General features: G+C 37.7%; 1 long non-coding RNA gene across 2 annotated transcripts; it reads right to left on the bottom strand.

Moving 5' to 3' along the window:
- Positions 1–275: 275 nt before the first annotated feature.
- Positions 276–27,055, bottom strand: LOC109502309. 2 transcript variants are annotated; one of them, XR_006584265.1, is made up of 5 exons: positions 26,912–27,055; positions 25,660–25,762; positions 25,330–25,388; positions 24,008–24,233; positions 276–3,997 (listed from the first exon to the last, which is right to left on the bottom strand). It is a non-coding gene; the product is annotated as an uncharacterized LOC109502309 (long non-coding RNA). The 2 variants fall into 2 exon arrangements; XR_006584264.1 differs by lacking the exon at positions 25,660–25,762.

Raw genomic sequence — 27,055 nt, 5'->3', positions numbered from 1 at the left:
ATTGCTTTTTTATGTTTTTATCTATTTTTGAGAGAGAGACAGAGACAGAGACAGAGAATGAGGGGGGAGGGGCAGAGAGAGAAGGAAACACAGAATTTGAAGCAGGGTCCAGGTTCTGAGCTGTCAACATAGAGCCTGATGCTGGGCTCGAACTCATGAACCTGGAGATCATGATCTGAGCCAAAGTCAGCTGCTCAACCAACTGAGTCACCTAGGCACCCCAGGTTTCATTGTTTTTTGTTTGTTTTTGTATTCTCTATTTCATTTATCTCTGGTCTATATTATCTCTTCTCTTCTGTTAGCTTTGGGTTTAGTTTGTTCTTTTTCTTGTTCCTTAAACTATAAGGCTAGGTTGTTGATTTGAGATATTTCTTGTTTTTTAATGTTTTTATGGCTATAAATTTCTCCCTTAACACTGCTTTTGCTGAGTCCCATAAGTTTTGGTATGTTGTGTTTTTGTTTGTCATTCACCTCTAAATGTTTCCTAATTTGCTTTGTGATTTTTTCTTTCAACTATTGTTTGTTTAAAAGTATGTTGTTTAATAGGCACAATTTTGTGGATTTTCCAATTTTCCTTCTGTTATTTATTCCTAATTTCATCCCATTGAAGATACTTTTCATAATATTTATCTTTTTAAATCTATTGAGACTTAATTTGTGGTCTAATATATGGTCTACCCTAAAAAATGTCCTATAGGCACTTAAGAAGAATGTGTATGCTGTTGTTGTTGGGTAGAGTGTTCTGTGTATGTTTGTTAGATGAAGTTGGTTTATTGTGCTAAGTCCTTTATTTCCTTACTTATCATCTTCTGGAATGGTTGTCCTATCTATTGTTGTGAGCAGGGTATTGACATCTCCAACTATGTTGTAGAATTGCCTATTTTTCCCTTCAATTCTGTCAGGGGGAAAAGAGAACAATGAAGGGAGCAAAAAAGGGGTACTAGGCCTTTAAATTCCCTGGAAGTAACTAGCTGGAGGGGGAGGGGCTTGCAACAACGGGAAGGTTCGACAACAACAATGGCTGCCCACCTCTTTGTCTATACCTCTGTGATTTGAAGCAGCAATCACCAATCAGAGCACAGATTCCCAATATTTGGAGGACAGGGTCCTTTATGCTCACCCTGACTCCCATGAGCTGTGTTAAAGCTGCTTCGGGAAGCTGTGCACAGCTGCCTGCCACTGGGGGTGAAGGATAGATAGCTGTTACTGTTCTAAGAGTTGAAATTGATTGAAATTCACCACAAATTTATCTTCCAAGTATTCCCCTGGAAGTTGTAAGCAAGGCATCAGTAGACTCCAGAGTTCCAAATACATAGTTATATGAGGCAGATTCTGCTAGTGCTGAATCTTGGCATTTACTACTTTGCCATCTTTCCAGAATCCTCTCTTGGTAACATTTTGCCCACTAAAAAATAACTTATGGTGATCACAATATCTTTACATTAAAAACCAGGAGATAATATATATATTTACTGAAGGAAAATCTTGGAAATAATGATCCAAATATTTGATTAAAGGAAATTGATTAAATAATCATATATTCACTTCAAGAGATATTTTCTAAAACCAGCATTCTCTACAACATTATTCTCTAGTCCCTTGCCTTACTTTGTTTTTCTTTATAGAACCTGATATTTTACTATGTGTGTATTGTTCATTGTATGTCTCTCTCACTATAATTAAGTCCATAGAGTAAGGGCTTTGTCGTTTTCACTACTGAATTCTCAGCATCTAAAATTTGCTAGAGTCTGGCAAATTCTAGGAACTACCTAAATATTTGTTGAATATATGCATAAGTGAAACATGAAAAGTTCCTGGGAAATACCACTTAGTAAAAAATACAGAAAATGAAATGTTTTCTCTCATTAAAACAATGAAAAGAAATGGCATACATGTTGATGGAGTTTGGAACCTAGAAACTTGGAGATAATGGTCACCAAGGTAATGTGGAGAAATGGAAATGATTTTTCTGATAGGAGACAAGGTTATAGGCAGTGTTTTTTTTTTTTCTCTCTCTCTCTCTTTCCCTTTATTCTTGGTATTAATGTTTCAAAGTGGTTTGTGCTATGAAAAAAAAAACAAACCTTTAAAAGCTATTTTCCTGAGGCAGGTGAAAGCATGGATAGAATATTATGCTTGCCAAACTTATTCCTGATAAATGAGGCTATGTATTCCAGGGTGGGAAGGAATAGTCCTTGGAGCTTTCAGAGAGGAAATTAAGCACAGAGGAGGAGGAGGATTGCTTAGTGTTTGAACAGTAAGTCACAAGATACATTAGAGTCAAGGGATGTGGAGATAAGGGAACAGAAACTAGCTTCTCTGGTCTGTGTCCACAGGCTTTATTCTGAATTTAACAATGGAATACCAATAATCAGGCAAGGCCAGAACATAGAATTTCACATCTTGTATATGTCACAAAGGTGCTCAAGCCAGGAAACAAGTGGCAACTAAAATTCAGACCTTACTCTACTTCCTGAGTCACTGAAACCTGATGTAGGGCTATATCTGCCCAGAAGGGGTAGCTTTTTCTAATTTTCACAAAGGCATCATAGAGGATAGTTAGTAGAATGGACCACTTACTAGTGACCCTGACTTAGTGTGCTGGAGTCTGATGCCAAGTAAAATAACGTCTTAGTTGTACCACATCAATCTCTACTCCAGCAAGTACTGGGGCCAGGCTCAATGTGTAGTTTTCAAATAACCATGTGAAAAGACATGATTAATATTTCTCACATATAGTCGTACCAGACTTGTATACTTGCTGAAAGACAAGTTTATATGCTGGATGTAAATATAGAACACTAAATGACCTATTTTCTTCTCCTCCTGCCATGATTTAATGAAGAAATGGGGGTGGGAGGGTTGCATATGGGAACACAGAAAGAAAAGCTTTGGAGTCCCAACTCTTGGATTCATCAAGTAGAAATATATTGAGTTGAAGTCTCCAATAACTTTCTCCTTATATCTCTCTAATTGCCTTAGGAAAAAACATTTAATAGTTTCTTAGTGGTTTGTGTTTCTCATGTCCTCTGTAGCAACCATGTGAATTCAATGAATTCAAACATACCGCACTCTTTCACCCTGCCTCCCCTTGGCCTATGCATAGAAAGTCTTTCATTGTTTCCTCAACAAATTCTCTTCAGCTTTTAAAACTCACTCTAAGATCATTTCACTGGGAAGCCCTCCTGATACACTCTCTTCCCCACTGCAGATATTTCCTCCCTCTTCTGTGTTCCCCCAGCATTTGGCACACTTCTCTATTAGCATATAGCATGATCTGTAAACATATCTGCTGACTTTGTTAAACTGTGGGCTAACTCAGAATAGTGTTTATATATTTTTAATGTTTATATCTAGTCCTAGCATCTAATAGGATGCCTAGTGGAATGGGGTAGTCCAGAAATGTTTGTTGAATCATGAATGAATGAATGAATGCTATAATGACACATGCATGCATCTGATGCAGGAGATATGGGTTCAACTCTTGGCTTCACTGTTAACTTTCTTTATGTGGCAGATTAAATAGGGCCACAAATACTTTGATGCTTTCCTTATTAAGAAATGGTGTCTATGTTCTTTCCACCTAAATCTGAGTAGAGACTCTGTTAGTGCTTTAACTAATAAAATATGGCAACAATGACACTGCCAATTTCCAAGACTTGGGCTTAAAAAAATGGAAGCATTCATTTCCTATCCCTTGGAACATTGCCTTTTGAAGCCATTGGATGATAGGTAAGATGTTTGGCAACCTTCCGGAGAGACCTCGTGGACAGGCTTTGAGACTACATGCAGAGAGAAGGGCCTGACTGAGCCCAGCTTCTATGTGAGATGGGGTTAGCCAAATCCAGCCTTACCAATGTTTCAGTCATGTGAGTGAAGCTATCTAGGATCCTGCAGACCAGTCAAATTGCCAGCTGAACACCATAAACTGAGCTCATTTCAGTCCATGTGAAGCAGAAGAATCAATCGGTCATCCAAGCATATGCCAAATATTACCCTACAAAATTAAGATATATAATGATTTTTTTTAAAAAAGCTACTAAGTTTGGGGATAGTTTGTTAGGCAATGACTGATAACCAGAACATAAGTTGATACCTAGAAATGGGGCACTTCTGTGACACAAAACCCAAGACATTTGACATTGACTTTGAGACTAGGCAATGGTTGATGACTTGAATGGCCTTGAGGAGCCTATTAATGAAATTGGTAATGGCCTGGAGAAGCCAGTCTGAAGACTTACAGAATAGTCAAGAAATTGTTATTGGAAGCTGGAGGAAGGTTGGCAACATGGTCACTTATGGTAACATTAGAAAACAGAAAGGTACCTAATGAACTTGGGGATCTGAATGGGGACTTTCCAGGCAGAAAGTATAAAGTATCAACTTGCTTTTTGTAGCTATCTATGATAAAATAAGAGAAGAGACTGGTAAACTAAAGAAGGCCTAGGATAGCATTTCTAGCCAGCACAAGGATCTCAAAGGAATAAATGGCCTCTTGGTAAAAGTCAAATCCAAGGTGTTGCCAGTAAAATAAGGTCACAGGGTAAAAATAAATCAAGGGTACAACTATAAAATCTTTGGTTGAGACCTCAGAGAGATTTAAGGCTGTGTCTCATAGATCTTTTATAAGTTATTCCTAAGGGGAAAATTCTTTCTAAGAATCTTAATGCTGTGCTTCATTGACCATCAATGTTGAACAATAGGTTTTCTAAGAGTCTTAAGGGTGTCATTCTACAGCAGCTTCACAGGGGACCTAGGGTCAAGAAAGGCTCTCTGAAAGAGATTTGTGGGTTTGTTTTTTGGATAATGGAGTAGACTATAATATGATACAAAGGAAACTCCCCAAATTGTAAAAGGATTATATTAGCTTGGCCTGAAACTGTCAGAGACAATACAAGATTAAAAGAGGTCTTTGGACTCCCATTCTGCTTTGGGCAGAGAGTAGGCTGAGGACACTACTCAGCTACAAAAATGGGCTGTTTATTATGGAAAAAAGGGGGATGATTCAGAGGGCAGTCCCAAAAATCATAGAGACTCTCATTCCCAGGGAGCAAAGATAGGCCTTAATTAAGGAACTAGCAACACGTGCCTAGCTAGATTTCAGAATTTCTATGCACCAGTGACTGCAATGTGCTTCCACTCCCCCAACCTACCACCACCACAGCCGTCTTTTGAACTGGAGTGCCATTGCAGTTATTTTATACCTTTTGCCATTGTAATTGGGTGTGTAAGGGAAGATAATTTTCCTCGTTAGTTCAGAGATCTTCAGTTGAAAGGAATAATGCTCAAGAAGCTACAGCTTAGAAACTACATCTGAGGCACCTCATCTACATCTGGAACTCATTCAGATGATGAGATCATGGACCTTATTCCTGAGTCTGATGCTGTAATTGGTTGTTCTGGCAGGGTAGATTCTTTGAGGAAGTGAGTGAATTTTACATGTAGGAAGAAGAATGTAAAATAATTTATGGTCCGTGGGCAGATGGTCACAGATTAAAGATGGCTGTAAATTCTTTGATCCTTTACCATTGTCAAGTGGTGTATCTCCTCCTCTAGAGTCAGGGTGAGCTCTATCATTGTTTTGAGCAATAGAATATTGTAGAAGTGGGAGTGCCTGGGTGGTTCAGTTGGTTGAGCATCTGACTTCAGCTCAGGTCATGATCTCCCAGTTGGTGGGTTTGAGCCCCACCTTGGGCTCTGTGCTGACAGCCTGGAGCCTGGAACCTGCTTTGGATTCTGTGTCTCCCTCTCTCTCTCTGCCCCTCCCCCGCTCACGTTCTCTCTCTCTCTCTCTCTCTCTCTCTCAAAAATAAATAAACATTATAAAAATTTTAAAAATATATATTGTAGAAGTGACACTGTGCTAGCTTCCAAGCTCAAGTCTTAAATGATGGTAACTTTCCACTTCCTGTCTCTTGGGAACATTGTCTCTTTGAGCTGTAAGCCACCATGTACCCTGCTGGAAAGATCACACTGAGACCCTCAGTAGGGTGAAGGGGACCCAAATGAAATCAACTTTCTAGCCATTCCCACCAAGCCTCAAGGCATGTAAATGAAGCCAAATGAATATCTTTGAGTGATCTCAGTTGACTCTATGTGGAGTAGGAGAAGCAACTAACTTAGTCATGACTGGATTCCTCATTCAAAAATTGTGAGAAATAATAAAATGGTTGTTGATCCAAGCCACCTAACTTTGGGATAGTTTGTTACCCAACAGTAGATAACTGAGATCTCCATGGCTTTGGGTCAAGTCTTTTCTCTCTAGAACTATTTCTTCAGCTTGGGCAGTGTCAGGCTAGGTTAGGTGAGCTCAAAGGGCCTTAACAGTTCTGATTTTCAGTTCTATTCCGAGTGGCATTTAAACACTTGTTGAATAATCAGTGGAATATAGACTGTATATAAGTAGATACTCAATAAGTATTTAAATGAGTTTTGAAGGATGAAAAAGAACTGCTCATGTAGAAGTGAAGGGAAGGACACTTCAGACAGAATGAACAGCATGTGCAAAAACTCAAAAACCTGAACAGTTTAGGAAATTGCAAGAATTTCAGAATTGTTGAAGTTTCAAGTACAAGGGAGAATGGGGGAGATGAAACTGGAAAGATGAACAGGGCTGGATGCTAAAGAGACTTACAGGCCTGGACAAATGCCTATAGGCTTTATCTGCAGACCCTGGAACACCTTGAAAGGAAAATTATTACTGAATCCTTTGTAAGATAAATGAGATTATCCATCTTTCATACATATGGAAACCAAGGTTTTGTTACCTGCCCAAGATCACATAATTAGTGGGTGGCTGATCCAGGATTGGAATCCATGTCTAAAAGCTCTGAAACTACATTTTCAAAGGCTTCAGAAGTGAAGGGCAGAAGACATGAATAGACACTTTTCCAAAGAAGACATCCAGATGGCTAACATACACATGAAAAGATGGTCAACATCACTCATCATCAGAGAAATACAAATCAAAACCACAGTGAGATATTACCTCACACCTGTCAGAAAGGCTAAAATTAACAACACAAGAAACAACAGGTGTTGGCAAGGATGTGGAGAAAGGGGGACCCTCTTGCACTGTTGTTGGTGGAAATGCAAACTGGTGCAGCCACTCTGGAAAACAGTGTAGAGGTTCCTCAAAAAGTTAAAAACAGAACTACCCTATGATCCAGCAATTGCACTACTAGGTATTTACCCAAAGGATACAAAAATAGATCCAAAGGGGTACATGAACCCTAATGTTTATAGCAGCATTATCAAAAATAGCCAAGCTATGCAGAGTCCAAATGTCCATCAACTGATGAATGGATGAAGAAGATATGTATATGTGTATATATATATACATATATATATATATGTATATATATATATGTATGTATATCTCACATCTTCTTACTCTAGCTCCATCCATGTCCTTGCAAATGGCAAGATTTCATTCTTTTTGATGGCGGATTAATATTCCATTATATATATTATTCCGCCATCAAAAAGAATGAAGTCTTGCCACTTACAAGGATATGGATGGAGCTAGAGTGCATTATGCTAAGCAAAATAAGTCAGTCAGAAAAAGATAAATACCATATGATTTCACTCATATGTGGAATTTAAGAAACAAAACAGATGAACCTATGGTGGGGGGGAAGAGAGAGGGAAACAAACCACAAGAGACTCTTAATAATAAAGAACAAACTGAGGGTTGATGAAGAGAAGTGGGGAGGCAGATGGGTGATGAGTATTCAGGAGGGCACTTGTTATGCTGAGCATTGGGTGTTGTATGTAAGTGACGAATCACTGAATTCTATTCCTGTAACCAATATTGCACTGTATGTTAACTGACTAGAATTTAAATAAAAAATTGAAAAGAAAAAAAAACAATAAAATCAAAGATTTCAGAAGTGAATATAATTCTATTTATTTATTTATTCATTTATTTATTTATTTATTTTAAATCAACAGAGATTTATTCTCTTACAGTTCTGGAGGCTATAACTTTATTTAAAAGACCATTTTGAACATATTCTTTGTTGTATGAAGTATGAGAGCAATGTGAATTGTTTATGATTAATTTTCCTTGGGGAAATGAGTAAAGCCTCCCAGAAAAGAGGACATCTTATTTATTTATTTATTTATTTATTTATTTATTTATTTATTCTTTTATTGTTATTTTAAAGCATAGGTAACATTCATTGAGCTCAAACTACATGCCTGGCATTGTTCTAAGTGTTATTTATGCCTCACAACAGCCCTGTGAAGTAGGTACTGTTATTTTCTACTGTTATTTCTTTTATTTAATGTTTATTTATTAATTTTTGAGGAAGAGAAAGAGGGAGCGCGCGAGATAGGAAACCGAAGCAGGTTCCAGGCTCTGAGCTGTCAGCACAGAGCCTGACAAAGGGTTTGAACTCACGAACTGCGAGATCGTGACCTGAGCTGAAGCTGGACACTGCGAGATCGTGACCTAAGCTGAAGCTGGACATTGGACGCTTAACCGACTGAGCCACCCCGGATCCCCTACTAATATTTCTAAAGTAAGGAGAGTTTAGGTGACTTGCTCAAGTCACACATTTCATAAGCCTGGATTGGATCTTGGTGGACCAGAATCATGCTTTTTAATCATCAGCAGGAAAATTTAAACTGGGTCTTAAAATAGATTTGTGGGCCAAAGAGCATTTAAGAGGGAAAAACAACGTAAATACTTGATGCAAATGTTTGATGGCAAGAAAGTTCCCTGTGTCCTAAGAATAACATTTCAGGGAAGCTGAAATTTAGAGAAAGAACATTTGTGTGTGTGTGTGTGTGTGTGTGTGTGTGTGTAGTAGTAGTAGTAGTAGTAGGAAGTGGAGGGAGGATGAGAAAAGAATGGTAGGTGAAGGTGCTGGCAATATACTTTGGGACCCGGTAATGGAAGGCCTGGAATGCTACACAAAGCACTTGATCCTCTGTGCTATGAGGAGGCTTTGAAGTTGTTTTCCTTTTCCTTCTTTTAATCAAATGAATGCCACAATTAGTTCTGTATTTTAGAAACAATAATCTGGTTGCAAGGGGAAATGGATTGAATGGAGGATATGGGAAGCATAGAGAAAGTAGTCAGGGCTTCTTTGTAATGTCTGACAGGGAGGCCTGAGCTAGGACAGTGGTGGTGGGGATAGGGGAAAGGGAAACAAACAGTGAGTGGGCTAGTGCTTGTTTTCATAGCTAATAGCTAGTTTCTACTGGGCATGATTTTGAAAGTTGATTAAATGTGACCTGTTTTTTGCTTGGAGAGGCTTGGATAAAAAGCTTATTTTCATAATTTAGAAAATCAGAAACTCTGCCTACAGTTCAGTGGTCCTCCACATAGGGCAGGTAAATCAAACACACTGAGGCCATTAAAGAACACACATATAAAAAGAGTTTGAATACTTTAGTCTTTTCTTGGCCTTTGCATTATTTCTACCTCAAATACAGGACCCCAGAGGCATTTAAACAGGCACATTTCTGAGATTTTAAAATGTCCACAGAAGGCCACAAAACTTGACCCGACCCAAATAAAACTGAACAAAGGCTGAGGCAAATCCTGCATTCTGCACATCCTGCCTTAACAAACATGACAAAGAAAACTTGCTGACACCTCCAACTCTTTTTACATCAATTCCGTTTGCCTGGAAAACCCTCCCTTCCACCACCCTGCTCTGTGATGCAGCTCAGACCCACCTCTCCTAAGGCAAAGCCAGAAAAGCACTCCTTCCTCCTCCTCTAGCACACTCCAGATTTCTCTATTACAGCACTTGTCATCTGTTTAATAACTATTTGATTACTTATCTTTCTCTCTCACCTGTACTGTGAGCTATTTAAGAGTACAGATTTAATTTTGCTCATTTATTTATCTCCAGGGTCAGGCAAGATTCCTAACACATAAATGTTTGCTAAGTAACGCAGTCAGCACATAAACACATGATAAAATCTTCAGTTAAAGGAATTCAAATGCAGATGAAATACCGTCAAAAATATTTTAAAACTTAAAAAGTCATCAAAATAATACATTCACATTGTTTATAAAGTCAAAAAATACTATCAGACTTCTGATGGAAAACTGTGATCTCCACCTCCTCCCATCCTTAACCTCAACCCCCCTAACCAAACTCTCTTAGCTATTTCTTCTGGTATTTCCCTCCATTAAAAGATAATATGCTTATAATGACTCTTTTTGCTTTATCAACTTTAAACATCATCTTTTGAATTCCTATTGTGGAAACAGGGTTCAGCCCTCTGCCATCACTCCAGGCCTATATTGTCCTCTCCCAAATGTAGTTAAAATAATAATTTTTTACTAAACCAAAATTCATTCTTTGAATTATTATCAGTATTGTTCACTGTAAGCTAAGCACTGGATTATAGTTTTATTTCTTTTCTTGTGTACTTTTCTTACTGGAGATACTAATAATTTTATCTTTTCCTTTGTTTTGTTCTCTATATCACTATTTTCTACATTATCAAATATATCAGATAATTTATCCATTTCATTTATTTTTCTGAAGATATAAGTCCTGGAACTTATTCCATTCTCCTGTTCCAATCTTCAAATATGCTAAACAACTGTAATCCTCACATTCTCCTTTATTATCATCTTGGGGAACTCTCTTTGCCTCTCCCCTGCATTATATGTACTTTTTTTGTTTTGTTTTGTTTTTTGTTTTACCAATTCCATGTTTCTCTCTCTTTTTCTCCTTCATTCTGGTGGCACATATACCATCAATAGCTTCTTGAATATATGTATATGTGTATATATATATATATATATATATATATATATATATGTGTATATATATATATATATATATATATATATATATATATATACACATATACATATATTGGGACTTTGAAAGTCTTATGCCTTAATTTTACCTTTCCACTTGACTGGCAGTTCTCTAGGTATAGAATCCTAGCTTGGAAATAATTTTTACACAGAACTTTTTAAAAATAAGTGTTTATTCGTTTTTGACAGAGAGAGTGTGAGCAGGGGAAGGGCGGAGAGGGAAGGAGACAGAGGATCTGAAGAGGGCTCTGAGCTGACAGCAGCAAGCCCTATGCGTTGCTTGAACTCACAAAACATAGATCATGACCTAACCTGAAGTCAGACACTCAGCCAGACACTGGCTGAGCCACCCAGGTGCCCCTTGACACAGAACTTTTAAGGCATTGCTACTTTCTTTTCTAGTGTCTATTTTTTGTTGTTGAGACATTTAATATTCTTTCAGTTCTCTCTCTATACTTTGTATTATACCATTATATTCCCCTGGAATTTTAAGCATATTTTCTTTATCTCCTAGTGTCCAGAAATTTCTTAAGGATTTACCTTGACACATCTTTAAAAATTTATTTGGCACAGACTTTAGTACATCTTTCAAACTGAAAATATGTGTCTTCTATTCTAGAAATTTTTTCTCATGTTCTTCCTTTAATAATTTATTTATCTTTGTCTCTTTGCTTTCTCTTTTTGAAACTTATATTGTTTGGATTTGGGATCTGCTGAATTGATCTTCCAGTTTTCTTATCTCTTCATTTGTTTAACTCTTTGACTTTTTGTTCCATTTTAATTTCCAATTCTTCTATTGATTTTTTAAGTTTTCCACTTTCACGTTTTTAATTTTTATGAGTTCTTATTCTCTTTTTATTCTTTAAAATTTTTTTTAAATGTCTATTTGTTTTTGAGAGAGAGAGAGAGAGAGAGAGAGAGAATACAAAGCAGACTCCAGGCTCTGAGCTGTCAGCATAGAGCCCAATGCAGGGCTTGAACTCACAATCCCTGAGATCATGACCTGAGCAAAAGTTGGATGCCCAACTAACTGAGACACGCAGGCACCCTGCCTTTTTTCTTTCTTTCTTTCTTTCTTTCTTTCTTTCTTTCTTTCTTTCTTTTAAAGAAAGCATCCTCCTCTTGTGTCATGAATGCAATAACTATTCTTACTCTCTAAGTACATTGATGATCAATTAAAATTTTTCTTCTACTCCCTAGTTTGTCTGTTTTCTTTGAGTTCCATTTTTCTATTTCTTTTGGCTTCTCCCATTTTATCGTCTTTCTTCAAATATTTGGTGAAATTTTGCAGCCCTTCATATTTAGTGGTGAGGTACTAAAATGTCAATTGGAAGCTCTGTGTGAGTAATGGGATTGTCAACTGGTGGCTTCACTATAGATTAATAGGGGAGTTACCTGACCATTTTGCTGTGGACCTCAAAATATCAGTATTTGTAGTTCTTTTTTTATTAAGCTGGTCAGTTTCTCCAGACTCTTCCCTTGGATAGCAGAGGCAGGTATTGCTGCCTGGCTATCCAAGTACTTTAAGCTAAGTAGGACAAGGGGAATAGAGGCCTCACCATTCAGTAAATGGACATTCACTTAATTCCCTCATTTTCTGTTGTCCCTTGTCTCCCCATGCTAAGTGCTTAATTTCTCTGGGCCTTGGCTTCAGAGGTGCAAATTTTCCATAGATCAAATCTATGGATTTGATCTGTTGCCAGGATAGGGAGATCTAGCCTGATTAGATGAATTGGGGGAAGAACTCTGCAAGTCTAAGTTCTCTCTATATAGACATCATTCAGCCAATTTCTCATTCCTGCCTTCCACAATATTCCATGCCTCAAATTACTGAGCCTTTCTCAAATGGCAGTACAATGTAGTGGGTAAGGAAATAGACTTTGAACCTAGATAGTCTGGGCTTGAAATTTGGCTATGTGAACTTGGACAAGTTATTTGACCTCATGCTTCAGTTTCCTCATTTGTAAACTGGTGAAAATAATAGTACCTACCTCAAAGGATATTGTGAGGATTAAATGAGTTTATATATGTAAAATGCTTAGAACAATGCCTGATATCAACTAAGATATATAATAATACAATATTATTCTTATCCTTATTTGTTTCCATAGCTTCCCACTGGAATCTTCCCTCAGCATACACTTCAGCTTCCTCAACCCTATTCACTTTTTCCTCTTCTAAAAATGTGTCTACTGACAACTTCTCCTGCATTCTCTTTCCTCGTGAGTTGACAGCATTAAACAATCATTTGTTCTCATTTTACTGATGTTTTTGGAGAGGAGGAAAGATAAGCACATATGTAGATTATAATATATATTATATTATATATAAAACATGTTATATATAATATATAACATATTATATATGTTATTATGCTAGAACTGGTTCAATTGACTAAAATAAAAACACTGAAATTATAACATCAATGTTGATAAGATTGTGGTGAAATAAGGAGCTCATGCATTGTTGTTATCAGTATGAATTAATATAGTTTTTTTAGAATATCAAAACCTACAATGAGTCATAAAAACACTTTAACCTTTAACCGGCTATCCTATGCAATTATTTACAGGGGAAAAATATCAAGCAACAAAGAAGTTATTCATTTTAATGAAAAGTTAGAGGCAATAAAAATTTCCAACAGTCTCAAGATGCTAAAGTTTAGTACATGCCTAACACATCCACTTGATAATATTATATAGTAATTATTTTCAAATATAACTTTTGCTAAAATTTAAAAATTACCATATAACACTAAGTGCGAAGAAAAGGACACAAACATATGTCCACTGTGGGTAAGCAATATAAACTTTATGCTATAAAGGGAATATGCAAGAATAAAACCAGTTGTTTTAGAAAAGTAGAATTATGGAAGTTTTGTTTTTATTTTTAAAAAATTCCTTTTATGCTGTCATAAAAATGTTTTCATAATTGAAAAAAAAACCTAAACCTCAAACCTAAAGCTGACAAAAATCATAGTGATTGTGTCTACCAGACCTCTTAGATGAAGATGAAAACTAAACCATTGGGCCAAACATCTGAAAGTTTCAGAACAGCCAGGTCTTTGATGTTGGGTAGACTAAACAACCAGATGTTTGACTGAAGTTTTCTGTTTTCATCTGAAAAGCTGACATCATGTAACTATGGCCTGAATGTATTACTGATGTCAGTCACCATAAAGTTCAATGAGTTGTTAACACGGTCCCACACAGTTCTCTTGGTCTTCCCCTTTTGGTACTCACAAATATCATCATTAGCTTGCTCTTTGTATTAGGTGTTTACTATTCCTCATTAAATCTAGAGAATAAAGGCTAACCTCCTTAACCTTTCCTAATGAGGCGGCAGCTGCTTCACCAGCCCCACATCTCATCATTTTCCTCCCTCACAAGGTTCATATTCTCTAGATGCTAGAATCACAGTCCCTGATTCTCAAGAAATTCATTGTGGTATTATTGTTGTCGTTGTTCTTGACTAGAGAATATTATTGTTATCATTCATTGAGCTATTATGAGCTAGAGTGATAGGGCTTAGTATACACTATTGAATTTCATCTTCACCATAACTTCTGTAGTCTTATTATTTCCATTTTATCCATAGTGAAAGAGAGGCTAGAGAGATTAAGTACCTTGCCCAAATTTACATAACCTGTAAGATACGGAGCCAGGACTCAGTCTTTTGAATTCCAAAGCCTAATGCTCTTAATCACAACACCATAGGGACATGCTACTAATAAATTTACTAAGATATTATGGTAGCTACATAGAAGTGTGGAGAGAATAAGGACTACAAAATGACAGAAAATAAATAGGCAGAAGTTTAGTCCAAGTACCATTTGTAAAGTGTCTATGATATTCTGGGCCCTATACCAAGTAGAAGCACACAGAAAAGTCAAATATCATCCTTTCCATGAAAGAGAAACCAGTCTGATAAGGGTGTCAGGCACCTAAAATTAGGTGGAACGTACAGGTGTTCCAGAAATGGAGCCCACAGGAGTGATGGTGTCATATATACCCAGGGCTTGGCTGGGGTACAGGGTTTCAGTGTAAAAGTTCCAGGAAAAGGAGAAAGGGAATAGAGAGACCCTAGATACTAAGAACTTAGGAAGAGTGCCCAGGGAGATCATTGTCTCCCCACAGAAATATTTGAGGGATGAGGAAAGAGAAGAAACTTTTATCCATCTGAATCAAGAAAGCACTGAGACACATGACAGTCACAACTATTCAAGACAACAATGAAGATTCATTTATTTTACTAGTTCTTATTCTGTGCCTCTGTTGGGCACCCAAGGATTCAGATAACAGACACAGACTATCCTTGGTCATTGTGGTTGGCTCATTCTTTCCACAAATAAGTATGGAGAACCTACTATGTGTGATGCATTGTTCTAGGCACTGTGGATACAAGAGTAAACAAAAGAGACATGCCTTCATGGAACTTACATTCTGTTAGGGAGAGACAAACAAATAAATATGGAAAATATATAATATTTTAGATAGTGGTAAGAGCCCAGGAAGAAATATAAAGCAGGGAAGAGGGACAGGAAGTATCAATGAGATGGACAGGTCAGGAAAGGCCCATCTAGGAAGATGATTTTGAACAAATACCTTGCATTTTCACCAAAAGGAGAACATTCTAGGTATATAGAAGAGCAAGTGCAAAGGCTGTGAGGCTGGAGTGTTGCTTGATATGATCTAGGTACAGCAAAGAGGCCAATGTAACTGGGGCAGAGTAAAAATTATAAAAATTTTCACTTTTATTCTGAGAAAGATGAGTAGCCATTGGACAGTTTTTGAATCAAGAAGTGATATGATCTACTTTATTATTTCATATTTTCATTCTGGTTGCAGTGTTGATAATACACTGAAGGAGGATCAAAGTGGAGATAAGCTAGGAGGCTATTAAATAATCCAGGGGAGAGTGATGGTGGCTAGGATCAGGAAGATAGCAATAGAGGTAGTGAGTGGTCTGATTCTGGATATACTATATTTTAAAGGTATACTTGGTAAGTTTGATGATGGATCAAATTGAACTGTGAAAGAGTGGAGTCAAGGATGACACCAAGGTTTTACACTGAGGAAATTGAAAAATAGAATTGTAGTTTACTTTGATGAATAAGACTGAGTAAGAAGCAGGTTTTAAGGGAAAGATCTGGAGCTCAGTTCAGACATGCCAAGCTTTATATACATATTAAACATTCAGGTGGAGAAGGTGAATAAGCAATTGGATATATGGACCTGGAATTCAGGGGAGAGGTCCAGGCTAGAGATAAAAATTTGGGATTCATCAACATGTAGATGTTATTTGAAGCCATATGAGGCAACAAAGGAAGTGAGTATACAGAAGAAAAAATCCAAGGACTGAGGTCTGGGCACTCCAACATTTAGAGGTCAGGACACGAGAAATTAGAAAAGGAGACTAGAAGGAATTATTAAAATTATAAAGAAAACCAGAAGAATGTAGTTTCATTCTAGGAATCAAATGAAGGAAATGTTTCTGGAGACATTTACAGTAAAGAGTAGCAGGAAAGAAGAGTTGAAGTTGGAAGGGAATATGAAATCAGGAGACGGTAATTTTTAAGATAGGAGAAATACTAGCATTTGTGTGTGTGCTTATAAGAAATGTTCTAGTTCAGTGTTTCTCAACTTTGGCACTACTGATATTTTTGGCAGAATAATGTTTTGTTGTGGAGGGCCATCCTTCGCATTGTAAGATGTTTAGAAACATCCCTGGTGTTCTATCGACTAAATGAATAGTAATGCCCCCACCCACCTCCCCAGTTGTGGTAGCCATAAGGGTCTCTAGACATGCTAAATGTTCCCTAGAAGGTAGAAGGAGGGGAGCCGGCAAAATCACCTATAATTGAGAACCACTGTTTAGTAGAAAAGAAGAATATGGTGATGCAGCATAGAGTGGGAGAATTGCTAGGGCAATATCTTTGAGTTAGTGAAAAGAGATGGGATCTACTGTCCAAGAAGAGGGATTGGTCTGCTAGTTTCATGGGCTGTGAATCTACATTAACAAAGAAAGCAAAGGGTATAGGCATGGATGCAGCTACGTGGCTAGATGTGTCAGTAGGTACCTAAGGAAGTTCTCTTCTAGTTGCTGAGAAAAGAATTCTCAGCAAAATAAAAAGCAGAGTAAGCAGCCAAAGGCAAGCACATGAAAGGAGGTGCTGGAAGTTTTAGGAGATGGGAGATCTGATGGAGATCATCTAGGAGAATGGACTGGTTGGACTAGAATTCACCAGTTGGGCTACTGAAATGTATTGTGATTGCTGAGCAGCTTTTCTATCCAGTGGTAAAGACCTAGTAAGAGTAGAATAAGACTAATTAACATTGCTGTTTGTTTTTCTCCAGTCATACACAGGGGTCTTGGTGCACAGAATAAGCTCAGAGTTGGATGTGAGCAGGTTTGCATTCTTACCAAAGAGTATCACGAAACGAAGGGAGGCAATGGAGTTGAAAATAAACAAGGGAGTGATTATAATGATTGACCATGATATTTAAGTTGGGTAGAAAGGCAAGTGAGGACATGAAGGGGACAAGGGACAGTAAAAAGGTGGTAGCATCATCAGTGGAATATAAATCCCTGTGGGACTGAAGGATTGTTGGAGTACTAAAGACAGTGGGATGGAAATATGGGGGGGTGGTGCAGGGTAAGGATAGGGTATAGAGTATGACCATGGTAGTGAGTTTCAGGGTGGGGTGGGAAATGGAGTCAAAAAGACAGATGCACATAACCATAGAGATGCACAGAGCTGCAGAGTGTCAGAATCCAGGGGATGAAGAGTAACAAAACCTTATTGTAGTAACCAACATAAACAATTAGCAATTTCCACCCTACCTTGGATGATTATCCTAAAATTCTGTGTGGTAATATTATTCCCCTTGCCACTGACCAATTTAGAGATGGCCAAAAAGATGAACGAAAGTCTGCAGGGGAGCTTCGGGAAAATGTTTTCTTATTCCAAAGAATGGGATAGTTCCTCTTCTTCCTCTGGATTATGTGATGCCTGAAACTTTTGTAGCCACCCTGTTAGCAGCCTGAGGATAAAGTTAACACTGATGATGGCAGAGAGATGGAAAGAGCATGGGCTCTTGATGACACTGTTGAACCGCTGTATCAACCAATCCTGGATATTGCCTTACTCATAGAACAATATTCCTATTTTGAGAAATAATACATTATCTATTGTTTAAGCCCATTTGTGTTAGGTTTCTGTTACTCTTAACGAAAGCATCTGATAACACTATCCTTGAGGAGCCCCTTGCCTATGGGAAAGCCACCATGGAAACAGATAAACACATTTCAGTATGTCACATGCTGCCCTGGAGGAAAACCAGGGGGCTGTGAGATCCTTGTGTAGGTGCTTAACTAGACTGAGAGTCAGGGAAACCTTTCCAGGTAAGAGAATTCCTTTTTTTTTTTTTTAATTAAAAAAAAATTTTAATGTTTATTTATTTTTGAGAGAGAAAGAGAGAGAGACCGAGTTGGTGAGGGACAGAGAAAGAGGGAGACACAACACAGACTCCAAAGCAGGCTCCAGGCTCTGAACTGTCAGCACAGAGCCCAACACGGGGCTCAAACCCACAAACCATGAGATCCATGACCTGAGCCAAAGTCAGATGCTTAACTGACTGAGCCACCCAGACAACCTGGTAAGAGTATTCCTTAAAAGTCAATAAGCATTCGTTAGGCAAAAGGGGGGTCTTGGGGAGAGAGAGCTGAATATGTGATGGGACAATGGTAAAAGAAATTCAAAACTTTGTAGCTTTACAGCTAGCAAGAAATACTAACTCTTGATGTATGTTTGTCAATCAAAAAAGTTACATATGTCAGAGGTTCATTAGTTGCCTATCCAGCATTTACTTTCCCTCTGCCTTTCTAACCATTCCCATATTTTCCTTTTGGAGCTACTCCTTCTCCGTGTAATTGACTCTAAACCCAGCTCTAGAGGTGGCCTCTGACTGACAGAAACCAAGTAGAATCATCTTATGCCCCTTGACATGATGATTTGTTCTGGTAAATGAAGTGCAAATCAATCAAATTTGGCAGTCCTCTGACTACAGAAGATATTTCAGGGATAGTTTAGTCAAGTTTGGGACTTTTATTCACTGGTTTTAAGAAATGATGCTCTCTCCCACTGCATGTAAACAAACAAACAAAAAAGCATATAGTCTTTCTAGCTGCTAATTTGTGTCCATAGGGGAAGCCAGTCCAAGGATTACAAGCTACATATATAGGAGGTCAGAAATGAGACTACTGAAGAGCAATTGAGGAGAAGCCCTGGTTGAACTGCACTGAAGTCTGCCCAATTACTTATTTTCAGTTATATTTGCCAATAAAACCTTTCATTAGTTAAGCCCATTTAAATTCAATTTTCTGTTACTTGAAACTGGATGGTCCCAATTTGAAACACATACACAGAGGATCAGTATGTTCATTAGTAACCTATATTATAGTTTATATTAGCTGGTATATGAGCAATTCACACCATAACATAATATTCTTTATCTTTACTTTCTTGGACTGATAGGTGACATACAGAATGTCTGGTCTACTCTAATGGCTTGGGGTGGGATACATAGATAAAACTCAAGAGAAGCAGACAGGGGACAATATTTTATCCTAAAGATAATGGAGATCCAGGAGAAGGGTTTAGGCAGGTTAAACAAACAAAAGGTAATAATTTCCATGGTTTTGAGGATAAGCCTTTTCAAAAAAGAAGGTTTTTTTTTTCCCTGTCTTTTCCTTTCAGTAAAATTCTTACTTGCTTTGTAATCTACTGGTTTATTCAATAGCTATTTATTATGTGCCAGTCACAATTGCAGGAACTTAGGATATAGCAGTGAATAAAACAGGAAAAATTCTTGCCATCACAGAGCTTAGGTTCTTTTCAGGCCAAACAGTATCCTCTCCACAATGTCTGCCTGCCTGAATTCTCTCAATTGTATTTAATATATCCTTCTGCTTTATGGCGTGTTTTATGTACTACTGTAATTACACTTATGGTCTGCTTCAAGTTAGAGGTATTGCTTCAGATGTCAAATATCCTTCTCACTAGACCAAAGGGTTCTTGGAAGCAAGGTCTATGTTACTAGTTTGCCTCCCAAGCACAGACCTGGTTCAGAGCAAGTGCCAGTAGGTATTTGTTGAATGAGAGAATGACTCTGTCTATAGTCTTAAAAGGGCAAGCCCACATGGTGCAGCTCTCTCTGTAGCTTCTGCCAGGCATTCAATTGGAGTGGATGGGAGCCAACCTGACATGGATTTAGGTGATCTGGTAATCATACAGAAATGGCATTCCTAATGAGTGATTATTACTGATAAGTGATAATAATAAAGTTCATTTGTATGACTGTGGGTATGATAGGAAATGAAAGCCTGGATAATTCTATTATGAAATTCAAACAGCTGTCCAGCTTAATGAATGTAAATGGCTCTTTGATGAAGAAATGGAATATATCAATGAAAATGGTGACTGCAATTATAAAAATATTTTCTTTGGTTAAAACTTAAATGACTCAAAAACTGGGTCATATATGCACTTAAATACTTTATAAATCACTGTAACTTAGGGGCAAACACCTCTGACTTTCCTAGAAACAAAAAAGAATTACTGTAAAGATCAAAAGCATTTGTTTCTGCTTGATTTCAAATGGTTGCTGTTTTATTGCTACACAGTCAACAGAGGGAGCCCACGTTACAAAACGTAATAAAATTTCCTTACTGGACTTTGTACATTGGTAGAAAGCCAATAGAAGAAATAGAAAGAAATAGAAGAAGTAGAATAGAAGAGTTAAGGTACTGGACAAATTTGGTTTTAAATGATACTAAGAATCTGGAATCCCTCTTATGAAACTGAGTTTGGGGGATGATATTAAGTTAAGGGTATTTCAAAATAGCATACACATAGTGGATATATAAATTTTTAAACACACTTTACATACTGCCAGAATGAGCCGTGATCTTTAAAGTACACAGTAATATCACTCTCCTGCTTAGAACCCTCCAGTGGTATCTTCATCACTTATGCAACAAACCCAATCTTATTGGGGTTGTATTAAAGGAGATAATCAATAGCGTAGTGCCTGGCACAGTGAATTGTCAGTAAATTCTTAGTATTATTTTTCACTATCATGTCTTTTATTACAGTGATCTTTCAGACTAGAATGCTTTCCAAACTACCCCCTTCCTACTACTCTCATCTGACTAACTCCTTTCTTGTACTAGAGGCTTCAGGATCCCAGAAGTCTTGTCTTTCACTGTCTGGGTGCTCTTCTGGTATTTATCACACAATATTGTAGTGATATGTTCACAAACGTGTCTCTCCAAGTTGATAGCAGAGGCCAGATCCCATAAATTGTTCTGTCTCTAATGCCTAGTAATCAGGTGACCAACCATCCAGCTTGGCCTGGCACTGTTCCAGTGTTAGCAAAAAAAGTTCCATGTCACCCTCCCACAGATCCTGACACATAATAATAATTCAATCAATAAATTTGTTTACCTAGGAAAATTATCACTTTTGCTTCATGGGTTTAAATTTCTCCAACTATTAACTAAAAAGTTTAAACAAAATAATATCTAAGGCCCTTTTAAACTTGATATTTTAGAATTGGATGTCACATTTATGTCCTGCCTACATTCATATTTTATCTTATCTATACTAAAGGAATTTTAAGTACTACCTGTTTGTGTTTTAATTGCTTTTTTATTTTTTTTATTTTTTCTTTTTATTTTAGAGAGAGAGAGTGTGTGTGTGTGAGAGTGGGGGAAAGGGACAGAGAGAGAGAGAGAGAGAGAGAGAGAGAATCTTAAGCAGGCTCCACACTCAGCGCAGAGCCTGTCACAGGTCTTGATCCCACAACCCTGGGATTATGACCTGAGCCCAAATTGAAAGTCCAATGGTGACCTGACTGAGCCACCTACCCTAATGGTTTTAATTTAAATGAATTTTTAAATTGAAATATAGTTGATACACAATGTTACATTCATTTCAGGTGAACAACTTAGTGGTTTGACAACTCTATTTGTTATGCTATGTTATCCACAAATGTAGCTACCTTCTGTCACCATACAATGCATTACAATACCATTGACTATATTCTGGACACTGTACCTTTCATCTCTGTGGCTTATTCATTCTATAACTAGAAGCTTATACTCCCCACTCCCCTTCACCCCTTAAATTTTTTTAAAAAGTACTACTGAAAATACTCATGATAAATCAAATGAAGAGTAAAATATAAATCTACTTGTACGGTATAATTCCAATTTTGTAAAATATGTATATTTTTATGTTTTATTGAAGAAAAGGGAATGGAATTATGAAAAAATTTTTTATCAGTAAATTCTCCCATTTTATGAATTTCCAAAAATGTCTACAATTTTTGTATGATTTTATACTTAGTAAACAATACCTATGAAACACCAATGTTTGTGCTGATGTGGTAGTGGGTATACTTTAAATAATTATTTTTCAGGATATTGTTACCTTTGCATGAAGTTGTTAATAAAAGCTGGCTAACTGATCACATGTTTCCTTTAACAGTGCTTCTCAACATTAATGTAGGTCTGGGTTGGGCCTGTGATTCTGCATTTCTAACAAACTTCCAGATGATGCCAGTGCTTCTGGTCTGTGGACCACATTTTAGGTAGTGGGCTTTAGTGTACATGAATTCTAATCCACATTTGACTATCAGTTACAATTTTTTAAAACAATATTGTGCCTTTGGTAGTGTTTCCCAAAATGACACATTAGGGAAATATAGGAAACTTCTCATAATTCACCCTTCTGAGTGCTGAGGGGGATCGATACCTTGGGAAAATTGTAAACTCTTAAAAATGTAATGGTTGGGAGTTCCTGCCTCAGAGTTAGTTGTCTTTTGTAAACAAGAAGTCAAACGCAACAATATATGTTAGACCAACCAAAATACCAGATGCCTATGTTGACATATGCTACATAACTCAAAATAAAGTGCTTTCTCCTCTATGCCCCTCACAGAGTTCCTAGTATAGTTGTGTTCCATAAATAGAGTTTGAACAAAGGAATGAGTTTAATTATATAAATAATAGCTAGGATTTTAACACTTTCTGAAGGCGTAAAGCTCTGGTTCTCAAATTTCAGTGTGTGTAAGACATATCTGGGAAAGAAGCTGAAATGTAGATTCTTGGACTCTGCCCTCAGAAATTCTGATTCTGGGCAGTGGAATTAAAGAATCTGTTTTTTTAACAGGATCAGATGATTGTAATATAGGTATCTCTGGACTATATGTTGAGCAATACTAGTTTTAAATATAAGAAAAAAATTACCACCACTAACATGTAAGAAATACATTTTCCATCATGACCCAGTTTACATACACATTTAGATACATACATATCTGAAACAAACTTTCATAAAATAATACTAACCCTTACTATGTGTCCCACCCATGTGTCATATCATAGCCTGATATTTTCTATTTTATTCAATTTCATTACAAAAACATTGCCCACAACCAACCAACCATATTGATTTCACATCATTTACCTCATTTAATCTTCCCATCAGTGCTGCAGGGTAAGCACTCTTAACTGAATCTTTCTTACTTGGAAACAACCTTGGGGAAGATTAATGTGCCCAAAGTTACACACTGAATAAATGGCAGAGGTGGAATTCAAACTCAGAATGCCTGGCCATAAATGGCTCTGGCCTGCCCTCACCTTCATACAAACATCCTGAAAAAGCCCAGCAACCCCCCAGTTTTGGAGTTGATTCAGACAGCCTCTGGTTTCCCTAATTGAATTCTATCAACTTTGGATACCAATTAGAAATTTCTAAGAAAAAAAAAAAAAGATTTTGACTCAACTTGGACCAGGTGTGAACTCTGATCCATTCTGCTATAGTCAAAAGGATGCTGAGGGTGGGGTCACCTAGTACAGTCATGGACACCTAATCCCTACAGCAACAGTTGAAGCTGGGGGGATGGTGATTTCAAAGAAAGGGCAAAGGTCTTGGCAGTCACATAGAAATACATTTACTATATCTGCATTTCTTCTCATTTGAGCAGGGGAATTTTTCATCTCCCTTTCCAAGTAAGTCCTGCAGCATTAGAATAGGAGAAACTAGAACAGTACAATCCAAGTCTTCTTCATTTCCCAACCCCTGCAGAACTCCTGCCCTCCTCACCTTCCCAAATGCACAGAAGGGATAGTCCTAGAAGTTCTTACCTGAGGCAAAGGAGAATTACAAAATGAAAGGAGCACCTCCTTCAGTCTTTGTGATGGAGGACAGTGACTGACTTTCTGGAAATTCAACAGGAGCTGATTCTTCTCTGTGTTTGAGTGTCCCTTTCTTCTCAGGGTCCCAGCAGCAGGTTTTTGCAGAAGATTCTGAAAACCTGACATTGTTTGTTACATAATTCAAACTTCCCATCCAAGACACTATTTTAACCTTCTGAAAAATAAAAAATTGCAAAGTTTCTCTCAAAAGTTGTTGAATAAAGAAAAAAGGATTCTTATCCTTCTTTAAAAATATTCAAAATATAAAATTAATGCTGCAGTTCTCTAACAAATGTTCCTTTCTTTTATTAATGTAGACACACACCTCTCATGAAGACCAGCTATGGAAGCTTCAATTATGCCAAAAAGCATAAGACTAAATAAATCAAAAGGTTAAAAAAACATATGGAATTTTTAAATAGCTAAATCCTTTTTGGACAAATCACAGTGCTTTCATCTACATCCTTTGTTTCCTTCCCACTGCTGAGGAAGATCGACAGTTTCCTTAATTAAAAGAACAGTTTGAAGTGCTTTTCAAAGAATACTTTTAAGATTTTTTTCTGTTATTTTCAACATTCTTAAAGTTTTAGAGTCTTCCTCTCTTTAATATGGCAAAATAAAGAACAATTTTTGACCTGTCTTTTTTTTAAAAAATTTTTTTCAACGTTTTTTATTTATTTTTGGGGACAGAGAGAGACAGAGCATGAACGGGGGAGGGGCAGAGAGAGAGGGAGACACAGAATCGGAAACAGGCTCCAGGCTCTGAGCCATCAGCCCAGAGCCTGACGCGGGGCTCGAACCCATGGACCGCGAGATCATGACCTGGCTGAAGTCGGACGCTTAACCGACTGCGTCACCCAGGCGCCCTGACCTGTCTTAAAAATAGACTTAATAATGTTTACATCTAATTAAACTCTAAAATTTTATTAAAATGAAAATAATACCCAAATCCTAACTCAACAAGTATTTTCCTTGTCTTCCTATTCCCTCCAAATTTTTATATGCTGTGTTTGTAGAAGGATAATCCTGAGGAATATAAAAAGTGTTGTACTTTTTCCCCTTGATAGCAACCTCAACAAAATAGTGCTTTCTTTTGAGAAGTATATTTGCCTGTGCACAATCATTATAAATATTATTTCTATGTCTCTTAGGTATTGCAATCATGTCTCATATTCTTTCATCTGGAAGCACTTTGGTGTGTATTATTTGATGTGTATTAATTGAGTATTATTTTAACAAACATTCATTTGTTCATTATTATTTATATTTACCTGAATGAAGACTTCATCTACATCCCACCAGAGTCATGCCAAGTCAACCCAATGAGCATCTAAAAAATAAATACATTTTCAGTTCCAACCAACAAGCACTTTACATAATACTGCTTTTGCTTTAATAAATGAATACTGCAATTTCTCTTTAAAAAATAATGCCTTAGGAAATAAATATTTTACCAAAAACATATTAACACATTAAATGAAAACTCTTGGGAAAGAAGAAGTAAAGATACAATTAAATTGTATCTTAATGGTGGTTGGGGAGAGGGAATAATTGTATTTAAAGGAAGTTCTAAGCCAAAAATTGGATGTACTAAAAATTACCCTTTAAAATGCTAAATTAGAAGGGGCCAAGATGGCGGAACAGCATGGAAGTTTTTTTGCATCTCTTGTCCCTGAAATACAGCCAGATCAACACTAAACCATCCTGCATACAAAAAAAAAAAAAAAACAAAAAACAAAAAAGAAAAAACTGATTTGAGGTTTAACACAACAATCTGCACAACCTGAACCACAGAACTCAATAGGTACATGGTGCGGAGAGGTGAACTGGGGAAGACAGAAATCGCAAAAGGCAGGGAGCTGTTTTTGCTTGCAGAGAGAGGATGGAGATGGAGGTGGGGAGAGTACGGGAAAGCTTCCCCCCACCCCTGACACCTGAAAGCAGCTGATGAGAAAAGAAAGAGTATGCAAGGGACTGAACAAAAAAAGAGAAAGGAGAAAGGAGAGGATTTAAATTCCATTCCAGATATCAAGCTGTGGAGTTTCAGACTCTGAAGACTCTATAAATAGGGGGAGCACAGAGTCTGAAACTCTACAGCTTGATACCTGGCAGTCCTCTGGTGGGAAGGGCGAATTCCTAGGAATAGTTAGCAAGGTCCAAGGGGTCCTCAGGCCACATAGGGAGAGGCAGTTCCCTTGCTGGGAGGACATTTGGTAGAGGCTGTGTGGCCACCCTCAGACAAAGGTTCCAGCAGACCCTGGAGAACAACCACATTCACTGGTGCTGGAACAAGGACATTAAGTGAAAAGCCTGGTGCCAGATATGTGTTGTGGCTTCCATAATCCCTGAAACGCTGTTGCTACAGAATCACGTGAACTTTTCCTGGAGCAGGCTGGCACCCAGCCACAGTCTCTGGGGATCAGCAACAGCACAGTCTCGCAAACGTTCCTGGGAGCAGGCAGGCACCTGTACATTGCTTGGTGAGACTCTCCCTCAGAGGGTTAGAATGGGTGAAAGCTGCAGTCCCTCAGAAGTGAGGAGTTAAAACACAGCCACATCTGAGATAAAACCCAGGAGGGAGGTGCTGCCTCGCAACCTGATGGCTTGGTCACTGACAGTGTGAAAGCGAGGAGTGGACAAAAGCTGGAGACAAAGGATGGGTGTGCAATTGCTGATCAGGGAGAACAGAGTTCTCATACTATAGACATGGTAGCTGGGTGACGCTATTTTCACCCCTCCCACACATGCGCACACACCCCTACAAGTGCCACAACAATCTACCCCAGTAAGCCAAGCAGTGCCATCTAGTGGGGAATAGAGCCATTACACTAAGCCCCGCCCAACTGGGCCCACCTCGATCTTCAGGAAGTCTCTGCATGCTTAGTTTATGGACTATAAAGTGCTTCACAGTTTGAGGGGGAACCGATGTAATTTCAATCGTACTTCAGCTGTTTGCTGGTCCAATTCTTTTTCTTTTTTCTTTTTCTTTTCTTTTCT

This window comes from Felis catus, chromosome C1 (genome assembly GCF_018350175.1).
Source record: "Felis catus isolate Fca126 chromosome C1, F.catus_Fca126_mat1.0, whole genome shotgun sequence".
In the NCBI taxonomy this organism is placed as follows: domain Eukaryota; kingdom Metazoa; phylum Chordata; class Mammalia; order Carnivora; family Felidae; genus Felis; species Felis catus.
This window is presented reverse-complemented; position numbering and strand designations above follow the sequence as displayed.